The sequence below is a fragment of the Ictidomys tridecemlineatus genome, unplaced genomic scaffold, assembly GCF_052094955.1.
Source record: "Ictidomys tridecemlineatus isolate mIctTri1 unplaced genomic scaffold, mIctTri1.hap1 Scaffold_214, whole genome shotgun sequence".
NCBI classification, from domain to species: domain Eukaryota; kingdom Metazoa; phylum Chordata; class Mammalia; order Rodentia; family Sciuridae; genus Ictidomys; species Ictidomys tridecemlineatus.
Window position 1 is genome coordinate 224036 of NW_027521844.1, and position 16342 is coordinate 240377.

Here is a 16342-nt window from a genome sequence, read left to right on the forward strand (position 1 = left end):
TAGCAGTAAACAAAAGTATCAGGCTTTTATAATTTTATTTAAATCTTAAACCTCTTAAAATGTACTGTTAAAATTGCTGTAATTAAAATTACAGTTCTGGAGAGCTAGTTCTTAGAAACATTGTTTTAAAGACAGTAGTTACAGATCCAGGACTTGCTTTAATTGTTTTTTAAATAAAATATGTTTGAGTATCTATCAAAAAAAAAGAATTTAATTCAGCCCGTAGTTGCTGAGTAAAGACATTATAAGCCTTAGAGTTTCATTCATTCTTAGAGGATTATACTTTTCTAATTTTTTTATCATATTCCTTGAAAATCAGTGGGAAGGTATGGGAAAGAGAAGAGTGTGTTGTGTACATTTTTAAAAAGAAATTTCCTTATTTTTTATAGACACAACATACCACCTTATATTTTACTGTTACAATGCAATAATGGCAAAAGCAGTAGCTCTTGCTACTAATGTAAACTCATTCTCAGAAAAGCATTCTCACATGGACAGTGGTTAGAAAAAAGTACATGAATGTGCTACAAAAATAGAGCCACAAGACTTCTCACAAGTAAAAGAAATCCTCTGTAGAAGTCCACAGTTGACCAAGGTCCAGCCTCCTTAACAGTGAGCAACAGGGAATATGCTGCCAAGTCACTATCTTCAGTTCTGAGAGTGCGTTTACATGCTTCCTCAATGGCACAAAATCTCATGACGATCCAATGAATCAACAGACACTTGGGAAATATTAATAAACAATTTTTATGAACTATTACAACAAAGAACTTCAGCAAGAAGGAAAATGATGTTTATGATCTTTGAGTAAACATTTTTAGCCCAACAGTCTCTGCGACCAGATATTGAAAGAGAAAAAATATCAAGCTTATAAAACACCATTTCTCTGTTATCAACTGGAATACACTAATAATAGGATAATGGAAATACATGTTCTTAAAGCATTTCCACAGGAAATGTCCATAATTATGACATTCTAAATCATTTAGCAATTGTATATGCTACATTAACTAAAACAAAGGTATTCCTTATTGCACATTTTTAAATTGGAAGGATACTCTAGCTTAAGTGGGGGATATTTAGGGGGAAAATATTTTGGCTCAAAATGTATACTGCACCAAGGCAGCTTCATTCTGAAAACATAAACCATTTAAAATAAACTTTTATATTTTGAAGCCAATAATCCTTTAACTCTGACTAAGTGTCAGAGGTTAATTTTATGGGCCCTGTTTTTAAGGCCTGTGAACAGCCCTCACTACTCTTGAGAATTAGGTGGAGTTTCATCTTTAAAGCCTGAAGGCATTAAGTCTTTTGCAGCAGGTGGTGGCCCATAGTCTTGGGGACCATGAGTTGGAGGTGGTAATGGGGCACCAGGAATGAAGTACTCTCTTGGGCCAAATGAGCCTAAAGGTCTAAATGGTGCTGGTGCAGGTCCTGGAAAAAAATCACGAGGGTCAAAAGGCAAATCCCATTTTCCAGGTGTAACACCTGGTGCATATTCTCTGAAGCCTATTGGTGGACGCATACCAGGACCTGGAAAATAAAAAGGAAGTTATGTAAATACCAGAAATTTCTGAACTAGGGTGATTTCAAGTATGTTAATATAGTCTTTAATTTCTCCCAAGCCTAGAACATCAGCTGGTGAACATCCTGACTTGCCAGATGAGGCAAACTGAGATGGAACAAGTTTAGGTTATAGCCTTTGACCAACCAGCCATGAAGCAACATATTAAGGATTTAACATGGCTCTACCTAGCTCCAGGCTTGTCTTTTTTCTTTCCCTACTATATAATTGCAGAATTATTTCTATCTCACAAGAGCTCCATTTATATTTGGAAGTATTACCATGACAAGATGATAGATTATGAAATAAGAACTTTACTACATCAAAGAAATTTTGATAAAAGGAAATCTCACTATCTATTACTGTATCCATTAAAAATTCATGAAGTATTTCAGCATGGACTTTACACATGCCATCAGAATCAAGGTGCACGCATGCCCTCCTGGAAAAGGCCTTCCACAGCCACCTAATTAAACCAGGAACATTTATTAGGTAATTGTTAAATCCTCTTTAACACTTCCCTCTGACTTTTTTCAAGGTAAGGAGGGTTTGACTTTTCCTTTTCTATATTCTATAACCTACTGCTTATGCTTCCATTATGGGTGATTACAAACTTTATGTTATAGGATTTTCATATCTGTGACAAAATTTTAAGTTATGGCATGCGTCTCATCCACCTTTCCATCTATTGCAGTGCATATCAACAGATTTTCAACAAACATCTGCAGAAGTAATATTTCTGGCTTTTCTGTATATAGCCCCTTATCCTTGTCTATGAGAGATAGCTATTGTCTATCTCAGTATAAGATTATGTAGTGTCCCATATGTCCCAGAAAACTGGAGGAAAAGTTAAAATGTACTCAGCTTTATCCTTTCATTGTTAAGACCTGAGATAGCAACCAACTGTTTTAGCAAGCAATAGAAGTGGAAGATGAATGTGATTTATAAGTCAATCACTACTGTTCAGATCATCATACCAAATGGTGGAGGAATTGGCCGAGGCCCAAAAGGCCCACCGAGCTGAAGTGGCGGTCCATACCAAATGGGAGGTGGTGGAGGCCGTCCCATCGGGGGTCCCATGAAGGGTACCCCTGAGAAAGGAAGGGGCCCCTTCATAGCCATATGAACCTGTAATTTAAGATTTGAAAGCAGTTAAAAGTTTTAAAATTCCTATGTATTAAGACAAAGTACCAATACCTATAAAAGCTAAAACCCAAAACCTGTCCAGAGAACACCATCAGTGCAACAAAACTCTACCCACCCCTCCTGTGTATTCCCACTGACAGCTTACAGAAGTTGGAAGGATGCCACAAGAGGGAGCAGTTTGTTACTGATTATATCTGCACAGGAAAGGGAAAGGCAAGAGGACTGGCAGGGGTTATTAACAGAGGTGATTTCTGACCAGTATGTCATGCTGTATTCACTACAATCTATTTCAAAGGGTGTCCCCCCATCCCCATCACTTCCCTTTCATCACAATAGCTCATTACTTCCATATTAAGAATGAACAGAATAAAATGAAAAATCCATTCTCTACTCATGTAATAATAGCTACTATTCTACTATATCTTCAGTAAGTCTTTCATATATTATTCAACCTCTGAGATCTTTAAGTAGACTGTCTTGTTTTAAATAAGAGGGAACAAAAGCAAATGGGATATCATAATTTGTTGAAGGCCACACTGCATATTAAAGAACTCAATCCCAGGTTTGCCTCCAAGCCATGCTTTTCCCACCTCTATTCCTCTCTAACAATGGGTCTTTGCTCTCTTTTAAATCTTCTACTACAAAGGGGTTTGGGGTCTTATCTAAGCTGCCCTTAGACTTCTCCAGAGATGTATATTCCTGGAATATATGTACACTGGAACTTGAGAAGTATTTTCCATCACAGTGCTATATACACAAATTAGGAAGACAAGCCTTTAATATTTACTTTCATTTACTGTACACCATTTGAGATATTGATTTATCATTTCCTATGAGTAGTGGGTTTGAAACTAAACAATTAAAAATTTATTTTATTATAGAGCTGCAGAAGACCTACTAGATATAATAGCAACACAGTTACAAGAGAATACACTTATGTGAACAAATGAGACCATTTCTTGGGACTGGCTCAAGAGGTCATTTCAGATGATCATTGTTTCACAGAAAATCTGATACCAATCTAATTCAAATCACTCAAAATAGGGTTTGCACAAATGGAGGAATTCTTAAATAACATTCTTCCAAACAAAAATAAAAATGATGAATTATATAATTTATAATGAATTTACTTTGCCTTAGAACATTCAACACAAAACACCATATAAAGTTAGAGTGATAACTTTTCACATTCTGTAGTTCATTATAGTTGTACACACTTAAGCAACATTCCCAAGTTAAAGAGAAAAGTAAGCTCAATATTGCATGCAGTTTAAAGCAAACAAGATCAGTGTCATGTTCTGAATATCCTTCCCATAAATGCACAGAATAAAACCCAATTCAGTTCTCAACCTCTAAGTACTTACTCCAACTGGATGCTCAGTCAAAGAAGTAAGGGTGGAGACTGAGGGGGTCTCAGGTTCTTGGGGAACAGTTTGCTTTTTAAAAAACAAATGGGATAGTACAAATAGAACACAAAGAAGGATAAAGCAAAGAGCAAGTACTGTAGGAAAGCTACATGTTCCTGCATGACCACATGATTCACAGTAACTACAGAACTTACCTTGCCCTCATTCGTCACCTTAGCTGGAGAAGAACTTTTGGAGCTGCTGTTCATGTGAGCTGGACCACATCCTGAGTCTGTTAGAGATCAAAGAATGGATTCAGACTATTCTAACATGAAAAGAATAAAAATCCTCCATCCACAATTACAGATTCTTTGAAATTACTTGGTCCCTTTACCAGAGGCAACGGGTTTCCCAGATGCCTCAGAAGACCAGTACGAGGTAAAGGTCCATCCATTGACCTTGGGAAAGAAAGATCAGAGCCTTTGTATGTATTTTTCAGAAGAAATAAACCACTGGTGGACAGGTCAGGGTTCAACAATAACTAGAAAGCAACATGAAAAATGGGTTGCCCAGGGGTTGGTGTCATAGCTCAGTTGTAGAGTGTTTGCCTAGCATGTGTGAGGCACTGGGTTTGATTCTCAGCACACATTTAAAAAATAAATAAAGATATCATGTCCATCTACAATTAAAAATATTTTTTAAATGGGTTGCCCAATACATAAATCACAATTTATGAAGAGACTTAAGTAAAATAAAGAACTGCCTTGGGTTGATAGAACAGGAGATTAATAAGTACTGGTCCTAAACTTTAAGCTATAGACTTAAAGTATGTGTAGGCTGGCTTTTCTTTAGTCTGTATAACCTGACTTCCAATCTTACCAAGACTACAGTCCTATTTAGAATTTGAAATAAGATTCAGTATTTCATGTTGGAAATATGTATGCTACATAAAGTTTAAGGCTACTTTTATAATATTTGGGAAAGGAACACCATAGAGATTTAATTTAAAGATAAAGGTTTACACTTCGCAGTGTAAAATTTAAAAGAAAAAAACAATACAGGGACCTCCAGGAAAAAAAAAAATGTTTTCTATTCTAGAACAGATTTTCCAGAAAACATTCACTAAGATAAAGTAAGAAATTATGTTCTATATATTGTACAGGCCCAAATTCAATGTTTTCATTAGAATATTCAAAAGGGGAAAAAAAAAACCTTGAAGCAGTTTACTATAAAGCAACATGTGAATGCTCACCAAATCCGTTTCTAGGCATATCTTTTTGATTAAGAGTAGCAGAAGGAGGTCTCCCAGCTGGCTCTGCTGTCAGTGGAGGGGAACATTCTCCACCACTCATGGGGGATGGACCAAAAGAGCCATTATGGCTCAGTGGACCTAAAGACCTTACTACTTTAAGGCAGCCTTCTCCCTGACACCAACCCTCACCTCCTGCTTTAGCAAATCATTCAGATTATTTCATAACCATTACACACAGAAATAAAAAGTAATTTACATACATTCTGCACCAAGAAATAAAATAGCTCCTTTTACAAAGTGCCCCCTACCTCTCTGAGGAGGATTTTGTAAATCTGGTCTTCCCAGCATAGGTTTTACAATCCCGGGTTCATCTTGACGCACTGCGATCTTTTGGGTCATTTCCAATAGTCTTGAATATTGAGAAAGAATGGACTGAATTATGAAACAGCAATCTATTCCTTCATAGATAATATCTAGCATAACCTTAAAACACTATAAAACATATAGGAAGATACCAAAATCACATACTTCTGTCTCAAATTAGCAACTTCCCTTTTCTCTTCAGCTATAGCTCTTTCTGCAGAACGAGCTTTGAGCTATTAAAGAGAAAATATTCAAATTCAGTATCAGTAGGCTATGCACAAAATAAAGAAAAGGGGGAAAAAATCTTACCCAATTATCATGAGCTTTCTTCTCATGCATAGCAATCTGAAAAAGACAATACATTAAAAAATATGTTTTTAGGGACTCATTATAATAGCCTATAGTTGTCTGTATTAGATATCAAGAAATTCTGCAACTACAGGACAGTATTAATTACTACCTGGTTCTTAAACGAGTGCTTGGTTTTCTGTAATGCTTCTTCCATCTCTTCAATTCTCCGCCTAAGAATTACAACAATTGAATAACATTTGAAACATTTCTGACCATTTTCCCTTTATTCCATCAGCTATACTTTTAAAGACTTTATCATACATAAGAAAAACATTTCTATAGTTATATGAATCCAGTGTGATCAAAACTAATACTACAGGCCAGGTGCAATGCCACATGCCAGTAATCCCAATGATTGGGAAGCTGAGGCAGGAGGATCACAAGTTCGAGGTCAGTCTCAGCAATTAAGTGGGAACCTATGCAACTGAGACCCTGTCTCAAAGTAAAAAAAAAAAAAAAAGGTCTAAGGATGTAGCTTAGTAGTAAAGCACCAAAAATAAATAAATAAATAAATAAAATAAAATAAAGACCCAATACTAATACTTCTTTATCATTTAATTGCTAGAGATTCTGAATGATAAATTATAATTTCCTTAACTGTTCATCAGTGTGTTCTCAAGTAATTCTGCTAGAAATATCTTCCTCCTTAAAACTTTTTTTCTTTTTTTCAAATTTTATCCATAAAAGATTTCCAAGGTCTATCAAATGCCACACTTTTGTGGGTCTTGATACATCACACAGCAAACTGATTTCTTAAAGAATTACTACAACATACAAAACCCCCAGAACTGTTTGCATTGACCAAGTTCCCTATGGTCTTGCCCATTGGGTATAAGTAAATTTTTGTTAACATTTTTCATTTGTAAAGTTGAAATTTATTTTTTCTCCTGTGTGAATTGAATGTATTCATATCCTCTCGTTATTTATACTTCCATGCTATTTTCTTCTATCTACATAATGTAAAAAAAGATTAAAAAAGAAAGCCACCACTAGTTTATTAGACATTGACACCCTCCTTTAGAAACTGAACTCACTTGTAATTTTTAACTTCCTGTACAGCGGAAACCACCTTTTCATCTGCAGCTGACAGCTGCTGCTCTTTTTCTAGTCTCTCATATTCTTCTTGGCTCACTTTCCTAAAATAAAGCCAGTTATCAAATCAAAAGTTTCTCTCTGTGAATATCACTTCCCACAATTCTATAAAATGCTTAGGCACATAAAATAGGAATTCAAACCTGCAATTTCGTAAATCAAACTCTGGCAAATCACTTACATTTTCTAATTTTTCCTCTTAATTCTCTATTTACCAGTAAATAAAATAAATGTGAAAACAACATGTGCCCCAAGGGCAAGTCTCCTGTGTGTAAGATAATAAAAACTCACTTTACTTCAATGTGGAAGATCAGGACTGATAAACCAAACATAATTAAACATATTAGGATAAAGCAAGGGATAATTCTTTTCTCGTTTCTGCCATGGGTAGGACACTAAGTATATCTTTGTCATGGAGGAACTCTTTTCTCAATCCAAGACTGGTACCATAATAAAGATATAGTCAATCAAAGAAAAAATCTTCTAGAATATGTCTTTTAGCTATGCAATTAGCCACAGAACATTTTTCACACTTTAGATATATATTTCAAAAGAATTGCAATTAAGCAAAAAGACAAATCTGAGTTTTGATAATGTCTGTCAACCAGAAAAAGAAGCCAAACTGACCCACGATCAGAGTATTATCTACTGACAAGTTTTAACTCTGATCATGAAACTCAAGATGTTCATCTACTGAGACAAAGGTAGCCACATTTAATGATTTTAAAAATACTATTTTCTGCTATCCTTGTACTACTTTAGCCATAGTTCCAATTCAAAAGATAATTAACTTGAAACTTAATTTTCCATAAATCAGAAGAACTATAGTAAAAAAGAATTATTGATACCAAATAGAAAAAGGGGATTATATATTCTTATATAGCTTCTCATTTAATTCTTCAGCAAGTATTTTATGAGTGGCTATAATATACTAGTTACCTTGTAAGATGCTAAAGAATAAAAGAGCTCACTGTTTCAGGTATAAATGACGCCTAAAGGAATATAATAATTTTCCCCACTGGCTTAAGAAGGAATATGGAGAAAACTGAATCTTGAAGGACAGAGAGAATTTTGTTTCCAATTACCAAAGAGTTAGTCTGAGAGCACTAAGAACAATCAAAACATCTTTATAAGAATATAAAATTGTGTTTGAAAGGATACAAGCTAAAAAGGCAGTGAAGATATATGTATGTGGCCAAGATCCATTAGAAAAAGGAATCTCAGAATTACAAGTAAAGCTGGCACTTTAAGGTACTTTTCTCCTAGGTTTACCCACATATTGAAGATAACACAAAGATATAATGAGTCTGAACTAAGCCTTCATCAAATTCCTGGGCTTAGAGGAAAAAAGAAGTGTTTGGGGCTACAAATAAAGGGACCCTTAATAAAAGCCCTAGCCTTTGAGTTTAGATTAGAAAGTACTGCACACTTAAGTGATGAACAGGCAAAAAATCCAAAAGTAACAATACTGAAACATTGAAAAGACAAGTCATTTTTGAATTATCTTAATTGCTGACTAAGTTTGAAGTGACAATCTTACTCAAGTAACCTCAACACTTTTCTATAAGAAGATAACTTCATCTTAGTCCTCAAATTTCATGTATAATTATCACAACAATGTTAGCCAATCAAAACTGACCAGGCACTCCATAAGACAAAATTCTGTGAGAAAAAATCCCACAGAAAAGGAAACCACCTAATGGGGTTAACCGCACATGTTTTAAAATCACTGTGCTTTATATAGTCAAAAAAGTAAAGTCAAGATTATGAATTTCAGGTCTGGGAATATAGTTTAGTTGGTAGAGTGCTGTCTTGCATGCACAAGGCTCTGAGTTCAAACCCCAGCACCACAAAAGAGGAAAAAAAAGATTATGAATTTTGTCAAAGGATTAGAAACTATAAAACCAAGAAATAGTTGGGTGTGGTGATCTACATACAGTTGAAGATACTTGGAGGCAGAGGCAGAATGATGAGATTAAAGATAGCTTGGAAAGCAGTAAGACACTAGTCCCTTATGAGAAAGAGCAAGGAGTCTGGGGAGGTAGCTCAATAGTAGAGCACATGGCTCAAGGTCCTGGGTTTGAGCTGTAGTACTGAAATAGGACTGGGGTTGTGGCTCAGTGGTGAAGCACGTGCCCCACATGTGTGGGGCACTGGGATCAGTCCTCAACACCACATAAAATAAATAAAATATTGTGTCGGGCTGGGGATGTGGCTCAAGCAGTAAGGTGCTCGTCTGGCATGTGTGCAGCCCGGGTTCAATCCTCAGCACCACATACAAACAAAGATGTTGTGTCCGCCAAAAACTAAAAAATAAATATTAAAATTATCTTTCTCTCTCTCTTAAAAAAATCCTATAAAAAATAAAATAAAATATTATGTCCATCTACAACTAAAATAATATTTTAAACCCTGAACTTTTTAAAATCCTAAACTCAATGAATGATTTTAACATCAGATTTGGGAAGTAAAATAAATCCTACCGCTTTTAAGACAGGTCAGAAGAAAATATCCAGAAGAAGTAAATCCAGAATGTAGGAGGCAGGGGAAATCAAATTCTAATATGCATTATTATAATCAGAAGAGAGAATGAGGTAAAATCAACATTTAGAAAAAGACTCGAAAATTCAAGAAATGTTTAATGGTCCCAAGCAACATAACTGCAAGAGGAAAAAGTGGGTGGGGTGGGGAAAACTACACCTAGGCACTTCCCAATACAACTGTTAAAAAAAGAGAGAAATGACTACAGGAACTAGGGGAGGGAGATAAGACCAAACAACAATGATAATGGACTCCTTAAATTAAAACAGATGGTAATTAATTGGATATTTTCAAATTGCTAAAACTAAGTAACAGTCAAAATTCAGTAGCCAAAAGAAAGATCCTTTAAAAATGGAAACTGGTTTTAACTCTAATCATGAAGTTCATGTCAACCTAATACAGATTATAAAGGTAGCAATATTTAGTGGATAAAATACTATTCTCTGTTTATCCTTGTACTACTTTGATACACTAATCAAATCTATCATTAAAGGACAATGTTCAAATAGAATGAAAATAATTTCAAATAAGAAACCAACAGTGTAGAATGCAGAACTACAGAAACTTTAAATATGTGTATAAATTGAATGAATGTCTTGTGGAGTTCACAGTATATGAAGTACTAACATATGATGCCACAACAGTTATCTGATTCAGGAGCTACTTAAAGCCCATAAAAACAAGTAATAAACCTATTAATCTCTATCAGGTTTTTATTAAATCCAGAATATATACCAAGGCCTTTAAATTATGAGAAGATGAATAAAATTATAATTATAATTATATAATTATAATTCCATTATAATTTATGATTACATCAAGCTTATACAGGTGATGAGGAAAATAATTAAAAATATTTAAACTATTAAAAAGATACAAGGAAGAAAAAAAGAACAGGTCATCAAATAGAAAGCAAATTCTTCATAAACCACAGGCACATATTGACATGGACAGACTTATATTTTAGAAAGTCCACTCAAGTGGCTATAGAGAAAATTACTAAGAATTTGAAATAAATTATATAAAAATATAAATAATGGAGAATGAAGACAGATGACCTAGGTTAGAAACAGAAAAGATGACACAGGCATGAACTAACATAGTACCTGGGAATGAGAAAAAAAGAGTACAAACCACAGATGATGACTGAATGAATTTTGGAGGAGTTGAGGAAAATAGTGCTACAATTTAACTGCATTACAAAGAAAATTAATTGCCATTTAGGTCATTCATATTACTTGTAGGGACAGAGAAAACAAGTGTTCTTTTGAAAAAAAAAGTGATAAAATGAGAAATGTTTCTTTGAAACAGGCCAGGCATTTAGAACTGGCCTGAACAAAAATTTGAGATTCTAAAAAGGTCGCTTGGAGATCACAGAATTTTAGAAAAGTTAATGGAAAGGTTTCAATATTTAATGCATTAATTAGGCAACAGAAGTCAAAATACCTAAAAATAGTTAAGTCTATAAGAAGGTCTGTAGTTAAGTCTATAAGAAGGTCTGTAGTTAAGTCTATAAGAAGGTCTGTATATATATATATATATATATATATATATATATCTTGTTAATAAATCAGGTGCAAACAAATAAAATCTGACACACAAAAAAACTATTTTTAGAGAATTCAAGTATTTTTGTGGATTAAAAATTTCAAATGAACTTCCAAAAAATAACTAGCTCCACACTGAGAAGATTAATATATAAATATATACTACAAACAAGTACTTCTGTAATCGTAACTCCTAAAATCCTTTCCACAGTTCAATTTTTAGTGTGAACATCTGAGATACTCAAGTCCAAAACTTGTACCATCAATAAGTAAATATTATTCCTTTTTGAAGTTTTTATTCTACTAAAACATGTCATTCCAAAACACTCAGTATTTTTAAAGGTCCAGAGTTAGAGATACAAGTTCAAAATATTAGAATTACATAACTAATCACAATGAAAGGAAATTAAAATAAATAGTGGGATCATAGAAAGGGTCTAGATCTTTGAGAGGTATTTCCACATCAGTAACTGTTAATACCAGTTTACCACTTCTTGCCTTCATATGAATTTGACAATTGATTACGATGTCCTCACAGCCTTAGTTTATGGTTCCAACTACCTCAGGACTCTTAAGACTGATGATGGAAAGAAAAATGCAACTTATAGGAAACAAAACACAAAGGAAAAAAGACAAATCTCTACTAGATAAAATTATCTGTTAGTTCACACAATGATAACAATAACAAACAATGGAAATCTTACTTTTTTAGTGCCATCTCATTTTGCTGGTAGAGTTCATTTAAAATCTCCACTTTCTGCCTAAGAGTTTTGCATTCCTCTTCCAGTCCAACTTTAGAAGACCGTAGTGAATTGCAGTCACTTTCTAATTTCTTTATTTGGTCTGTAAAGAATAAAACAGCTTATCTCTATATGTGTACAAGGACTTAAGAACTTGTTTGAGGGAGTAGTGCCAAGAAAAGTAAAAAGCATGAAAGCAAGAAGCCATTCTTTATCTTTCCAATAAATTTTTAAGTCTTTCCAACATGGCAATTTCTTCTCAAGAAGAACCCACCTTCTAGATTACATTTTGTGGACATCGAGGCTCTTAGCTTAAGTTGTAAAAGTTTTAGATCCTCTTCAACTACTGATATTGTAGTTTTTGTCTAAAAATTGCAGAAAAGAGAGGTATTCTTAAAAGTGAGGCACAGGAAGAATTCACAGGTACTATGGGACTCTTACAAAGAACTATACCTGAGAGACATCCATCATCTGCTTAATTTGATCTTTGATCTTCTCGTTCCGATCACCTAAAAAACAAAAGACTTTAGCTTTTTCTTTCCTTACTTTTAACTCTATATTCTCCTAACTTCCCTAAACTAAAGAATGATTGTGTTCAAACACTGGAAGAAAAAAATCAATTAAATAATTATACTGATTAGACTAATGACTTTTAAGAGAATTGCAAGCTTAGATTTAAAAAAAAAAGAGAGAGAGGTGAATTTCAGACTGGGGTTGTGGCTCAGTGGTAGAGTGCTCACCTAGCATGTGTGAGGCACTGAGTTTGATCCTCAGCATAAAAATAAATAAAAGTACTGTGTCTGTCTTAAAAAAAAGGTGAATTTCTAGTTTGCACAACTAAAATGTTATCTATGCTATTCTTGTAAGATAAAAGCTTTTCTTCTCTCTCAGATCTATCTTCACCTGGGCAATAAGTGTCTTGTTTAGAAAGATTCAATCCTCTATTTTCTCCCTGAATCTACTACCAGGTGTGGTTTGAAATACTTGCTATGTAAGCAATATCCAACTTGGGAGAAAATATCTGGAAATATTTTCCTCATCAGTAAACACTGTTACACTCCCTCTCTAGCTTTCTGATAGTCTCTAGCCTCTGTTCTCACAGCCTTAGTTTATGGTTCCAACTGCCTCCGGACTGACTGTGGACCTTAAAACCACAGAGCCATAGAGATGATGAGTATCAAAATCAAGTATCATCTGCATAAGTTAAGAAATAAATTTCTCTTACTGTACAATGTTCAATACTTAGAGGTATAGGATATGACTATTGTAGCTGCAGTGTACTTACTAGTTTTCAATAGGATAGAAAAAGTCAGTGTTCTTCACATGCCTATTGCTACATTATACCCCAACAACCCACCTCTGCCAATGCAACAGACATATCTATAGATCCAGTGATATGTGTCTACAACCCTGAAGCTTAAGAAAAAATTAAGCCAGCTGAAAAGTGGCATCTGTATACTTAATTAAAGACAGGAAAGCAAAAAAGGATTCAACCTCCCTGAGACTGATCTTACCTGCTAACTCTCCATTGGTTAATTCATCTGACTCATCTCGACTTTGATCCTCAGATTCAGATTCACATTGAAACCGATTCAACTGTGTAATGTGATTAGTCAAAGCCTAGAAAAGAAGCAAAAGGTTGGAAGACTCTGGATTTTAATTCAGAAGATTTCAGGAGAATTCATGAGATGAAACATGTATTTGGAGTATAAACTTACATTAATAGTATCATCTTTTTGACTAAGAACTACTTGTAAATCTTTCTGGGTCTTCTCAAATGATTTCATTTGTTCACTGAGCTCAGCGTGTGATGTACTCCAGTCTTTTACTTCCTGCTGCAACTGAAAAGTCAAAACACATGAATTCCCATGGGTTAGGGAGGGGTTTCTGCACTGGATATATCAGGACTACAAGACTTAGACAAAGAAATAGAGAGCCATACTCCTCGGTGGCCTGCCTCAATCGAGGGGGTTGAGACCTTGGTTAAGGAAGAGGGCAGAGTGGCCCCAACTCTCACAGCTGCAGTAAGAACATCAGAGCTATCAGGAAGTTGAGCCTGTTTATTGCATTCCCCAGAAAATTGCTGCCAATTCAAATAATTTATCTCCAGCAGGAATGGCTGGGCACATATGACTGTCTCCTAAATTTAGATTCCTTATCATGTAATCTTCCCTTGGCCGGTGAATCAGTAACTATTCAAAAGAGGATCATAAAATACTTAATTTTCTGGTTTAAAAAGTTTCTTTGAGGCTATGCAAGTTAATAACTGATTGACATTTGATAAGAAAAGCAATAATCCAAAAATCCAAAACAGATGGAGACCATATATATGCACTCAATTTGGGGAGCATTGTTTAAACTTTGCATATCTAGAAAAGGTCCTACATGAAAATTCCTTACCTCAGAAACAGATCCAGGAAAGATACAAGATAATGATATTCACTTCTCTAGTTTACATTATGTATGACATCAAATTTTCTTTACCTGCTCTTTCTCCTTCTTAAGCATGGTATTTTCTTTCTGAAGCTGACAGCATTTCAACTTCACCTTCTCTTCACGAAGCTTAGCTTCAGTAAGGAGAATTTGAAGCTAATGAAAAACACTACAGTTAGTGAATTAATTCCAAAGAAGAAACAAAGTTATACTTTCCCAAACAAGACATCATATAGTTCTCATTTTTTGCACATTTTAGCACACCTCAAATTTTTGGTCCGCAACAAAACTAAGATGTAGTACTAATATCCGTTAGCAATAGTTGGCAGCTTTACCTCTGAAAGTTCAGAAGTATTTACTGAAATGACATCTTTAAGCTTCTCTATAGATTTCTTATTTTCCATTATCTGCCAGGTGAAAACAGAACACAAAATATGCATTAGGATTTCAGTAGAAATACTGATATATATGTGTGTGTGTGTGTGTGTGTGTGTGTGTGTGTGTGTGTGTACGTACACATACATATATATACTAAAAAAGATAAACACAACAAAATTTTTGTCAAGCCATCCCATTACATTTCAGGTAAATGCAGGGGATCCAGCTTTGGACTAAGCAAAAAATCAAAAACTGAAAGAGATGAGGGAAAAATGAAGTCATAAATATTTCATGGCATCCACAACCTTACTGTTTATGAGATAACCAGAAAAAAAGTTCAAAGTATAGAAAATCATAATGCAATAAGTAAATAAAATGTTTTAAAGCATAGAAAATTAACTAATTAATTACTGTTTCAAGTAAACCAGTTCAAATTAGTAATTTTTTTTCTAGTGATAGAGAAAAAAATTTCCCAAGATCATTTTTAAAATTTTCTTATCATAAGTAAAAAATGATAAAATTTAAGGAAGAATAGACTAATCTCACATACAGAAGAATTCCAAAAAAATTATAAAGATACTTGCTCCTTAAGGAAGTGGACATAAATCTGCAATCTTTGTTTGCAATGCCTGGGATTGAATCCTGGGCCTCATGCATGCTAGGCAAGTGCTCTACCATGAGCTGCATCCTGAGCTTGTAACTCTTCATACTTTAACTGTGGGCTGTGCATGGTAACTTCCAAAGAATACAATATGAAAAGGATTGGAAAGAATTTTTACAGTGGAGAAATCTGATAAATACTACCTCAGCTAGGTGATCAAGCTTACTTGGGGGTAGGATATTTCAGAACACACTCTCTACCATCTTTTGCAACTTTTATGTAATTACAGAAACTTATAGAAATTGAAAATGAAATATGTAAGTAAAAATTTTTTAAGTTGTTGTATCAGTACTTAAAAGTTCCACAAAATGGGCAGAAGTGGGTTCAACTTCCTTGACTCCTAATCTTACTTTAGTTAACAGCTGGACTAAGTTCAACTTAACCAATTTTACAAAATATTTCAAAAGCCAAATTGCAGTAATACTTAGCAGCAAAACTCTTACCAAGTCCTGATTCTTAGCTTTCTGTTCTCTCTCAGATTCTAACATAACATGAAGACTTTTAGCTCCCTCATCCAGAAGTTCTTTAGCTTTTTCAAGAAGCTTCATTTTATCCTGGAAAAAAAAGGTGTCAAGATTACTCACTCATTACATTTACTTTTGAGTTTAGAATGTAATTCCCCCCAAAGAAGGGATTTTTACCTTATAATTAGTTGCTTCATCAGAAAGAATCATATTTTGTTTCATGGTCTCTTGGACCTGTTTCTTTGATTCCTTCATCTATGTAAATAAAGCATTCAGAATTAAGATACACAAATTATAGTGCTACCATACAAGTTACTTCCAGACAAGTGACCCTTTCTCCAGAAGAAAGCAGTACTTAATACATATGACTGTTTAGAATTTGGATGATTTGTAGGAAATAATAAAACAAAAATTTTAAAATATGATTTTTAAATTAAAACAGGTAGGAATGATTCAAGCTAGAA

The 16342-nt window shown here is 34.3% G+C and overlaps 1 pseudogene; it reads right to left on the reverse strand.

The window, feature by feature from the left end:
- Positions 1 to 728: 728 nt before the first annotated feature.
- The window catches only part of LOC144373026 (transport and Golgi organization protein 1 homolog), a 150037-nt pseudogene continuing 134423 nt past the window's right edge, over positions 729 to 16342 (reverse strand).